Consider the following 3,743-nt stretch of genomic DNA (forward strand, 5'->3'; position numbering starts at 1 on the left):
AACATTAGGGGCGGCCAGGGAGCGCTGTTCCTGCATTTGTAAATCAGGGGTTTTGCAATAAGTCTCAAACCTTAAATTTGACATTTATCTACTTCAAATCAAGTGTTTTAAAACCGATTACTCATTCCTAAACTGTTACTTTCAAAGACTGAGTGTCACTTATTTCTGCATTTCTTCAGACTGTGTAATTAAGTTAACAGATATTCTCACCTGTTGTCTTTCCTGGAGCTGCATCTGTAATGCTCAAGGATCCAGACAGACACAACAAAACAGCAATCAACGAGCAATACACTCGAGCTGTCATCCTCCCGATCGATGATCTCACAATGATCTCTGCTGGAAAATGCGCTGAATTGGTGCGTCAGGGACAGCGAAGAGCATAAAGTTAAAATGAATAACCGTGTTGCTGCAACATAAACTGCTGTAAAATGGGGTTTTAAAGATCCAAGGAGATCAGGTCAACTCCAACCCTGATCAAACTCACCTGTCTGTAGCTTTCTAGTAATCTGGAATGCCTTGATTAGCTTGTTCAGGTGTGTTTGATTGGGGTTGGATGAGCTGAATGCTGCGTTCACGCCATGTCATAATAATTAAGGAAGCCTAATTACGAGAGGATTGTGCGTTTCTATGGCGACACTGGCTGCTTCTCAATTCTTATTTGTGCGTCCTCGCTTCCTTTCCTCGCGTCTTAGCTCTGGAGGATGGAGGAATTGAATCAAGTGAAATGACATATCCTCCCTTTAGCATCACTTTAAAGCGTTATCAGCTGCGCTGAAGGGATCTGCCCATATGTTGTTAAAGTTTGTTATTTAAGACATTCATAATAAATATTAATAAAGCAAGATGCCCTGTTTGAAATACATGAGGTGTGGTTTATTTAAACTGCAACAGATGTGAAGGGGGAGGAGCATTTATGCTGCTTTCAAGTCCTCCTGGGACGTTCGTACGTACGAGTTGACAAGTCGTAATTACGACGTCAGGTGCGTTCAAGTCAGTTTATGGCCATGATGGCGCCCCCTGAACCACACAATCATGAGGCAAGAGCAGGAGAACATGTGCAGGATGCTGTGAGGAATCATTCTTTAAAGTATTGGGGTTTTGATGCCAGAAGAGATTTCATTATCTTTCATAAATTGCAGTGACTGCTCTAAAATATGAAACACCAATGTTTCAGAAGTTTATAACATGTTTATCCGATAGGGTTTATGTATATGCTTTATTTTTTTAAGATCAACTGTTTTTTTTTCTAAGGCATTGTTAGATTCCAGTGTTTCCTGTCTATGCAAAGACAGTATCATAGCTATTAAACTATTTCTTGTTATGATTTTAAATATGTATTTAACCTCAGAATGATTTTAAAGTAAGTCTGATTTTGTGGTGGCTGTGCTTCAAAGGGGACATCGGATGCCCATTTTCCACGTTGGTATGATTCTTTAGGGTATTCTTGAAATGGTCTCAGTGGTCGTGTAAAACAACACCCTTTTTACCTTGTCAAAAACAGCTCTGTTCACAGCGACTCATTTCCGTGCATATCTCTTTACATGCTAATGAGCTCTGCTCACGCCGCCCCTCTCTTTTGTGGAAGAGCAAACGCGATTCGCAAATAATCATAAAAAATAAAAAGTGTGTTGACACCGATAGCCTTGTGGGCAAGCCCGCTGACATACAGCACCATTGCAAAATCCAAAATCAAAATGGCTTGATAATTGAGACTGTTTATAGGTTTTTGGGGGGTTAAAAAAAAAGGAGTGAATTTTTATCATTGTAGGGTGGTTGTGTCCACACACTGCTAAGACACATTTATATGCAAATGAAGATATTTCGCATCCAATGTCTCCTTTAAAATTAAAATATTATAATCTTTATTCAAGTGATGAAGGATTTCGTTCTTAAAGTCTTGGGGTTTTGATGCCAGAAGAGATTTCATTATCAAGAGACAATAAAACCGAGAAAGCTCTGCAGGACAATCTATAGAGTCTGTGTCTGTACTCTCTTTTATACAGTGTTTCCTGAAGGCGTGTCCATGTTCAATACATTTCATACATATGGTTATTGTTTATCAACTCTTTTACCTCTTTTGGCTGTCTCCAGCCTGCTTTTAGGATGTAGAATTTATTTTAAGTGAAACGAGGAGGCCTAATCATATATTTTGTCTAATGTCAAAACAGGACGTGCAACTTTACCATATACTGTATTTTTGTAATGTCTGCACCAAGGAGGTCTCATCATATATTTTGTCTAATGTCCAAATAGAGTGTGCAGCTCCACCATATACTGTACCCCTGCACTGTCTGCACATTCCATTCTCATGCAGATACATGATTATAATAGTAGAATAACTTGATACATAAATGGCTAGATTCACATTGATTATACTTGATTAGTTCATATTTTGATTAATAAAAATCTTCCACATTCCCCTCTTTGAGACTTACTAAGTCTCACCTTTACTTGTTTTTACACAGAGTGCAGCTTCATAATTCAGTCTTATCAGTTACCACTACCTAGTGACTAAATTAAGTCACAAAGTTTTATCACTAATTACTAGATTATGTAACAGCACTTTGGTGGAGTATCAGGACCAAACCTCTCCCCCCACACTTAAATAGGAGGGAGTAAAAGATCCTGTCTTCCTTACCCCCCCATTTAAGATAAAATAATGTTATAAGCATGAGTGTGCAATTGGTTCAGCGCTTGCCTGTGGTTGTCACAGTTATGTAGTATACAACAGAAATAAAAATTCAAAACATAAAACATGTAACATCACAAAAAAATAGCATAGTTGATCTTCAGTCCAGATACTTTGCGCATTGTAGAAGGCCATTTTGGTTACCCTCAAAAATCGATTTCCCATCATCTTGACATCTTAGAATTTCCATTTGCTTAGCTGTGGCTTTGATAACTAGTGACCTCAATATAGGAAGTACACAGTAAAATAGTAAACCTCCTATCAATACTGCAATTCCTAAAAACATTCCCAATTTAGTTAACCATGCTCCCCATGCTCCTAACTTTAGATCAAACCAATCTCACATTTGATTATCTTTTCCAGCATTTGCTTTATCTTCCATTCTTAGGTTTTTTAATTTGATCATTACTTCACTAAATGTTCCTTCTGGAGCATTATTATTTGGTATATACGTACAGCATTGTTCCCCAAACATAACATACACTCTACCTTTTTCAGTTAACAAATAATATAAAGCTATTCTATTTTGCTCTGTCATTCTGCTTGTTGCATCCAATTGCTCTCCTAGAAGTGTTCATGTCACGTGTATGTTCCCGTTTAGTTCCTGTTTTCCTTATTTGGTCCTTCCTGTTCCTGTCCTCGTTGTATGAATTTGGTTCCAGCTGTGTTTGTTTAATTAGTTAATTTGCTCCCAGGTGTGTCCCATTGGTGTCTGTGTATTTATAGTGAGTCCCGTTCTGAGTTTCTTTGTCCGGAATTGTTTATGTCCCCTCCTTGTGCTACGTGTGATTCTCTGAAGAGCATATTAAACCCCTTTGTTTTGTACTCCTGGTCTCCTCGCTCTGTGCTCCTCACAGTAGCAAACTGTGACAGTTAAGGCCTCATCAGTGTAATTAATAAATCTTTGCTGATTGTACTTTATGTAATTAATCCATTCTGTAATTTTATATGTTCTTTTTGTAATTCAAATTAATATTGATTCAAACTTAATCTCTTGTATTAAATTCGTTAGGTATGCCTTTAAGTTGACCAATTGAATTTATATAATCTGCAG

General features: G+C 37.6%; 1 protein-coding gene and 1 long non-coding RNA gene across 51 annotated transcripts in view; both read right to left on the reverse strand.

Moving 5' to 3' along the window:
* The window catches only part of LOC107729607 (uncharacterized), a 5,418-nt gene extending 5,054 nt beyond the window's left edge, over positions 1-364 (reverse strand). The window contains exon 1 of the long non-coding RNA XR_001638599.1: positions 211-364. This is a non-coding gene — a long non-coding RNA (uncharacterized LOC107729607). The remainder of the gene's footprint in view (positions 1-210) is intronic.
* LOC107729603 (glycine-rich cell wall structural protein 2-like) overlaps positions 1-3,743 on the reverse strand; it is a 41,470-nt gene that overhangs the window by 20,722 nt on the left and 17,005 nt on the right. The gene's annotated exons all lie outside the window — the stretch shown is intronic.

Source organism: Sinocyclocheilus rhinocerous, unplaced genomic scaffold (genome assembly GCF_001515625.1).
Source record: "Sinocyclocheilus rhinocerous isolate Xijiao unplaced genomic scaffold, SAMN03320098_v1.1 scaffold3535, whole genome shotgun sequence".
Lineage (NCBI taxonomy): Eukaryota > Metazoa > Chordata > Actinopteri > Cypriniformes > Cyprinidae > Sinocyclocheilus > Sinocyclocheilus rhinocerous.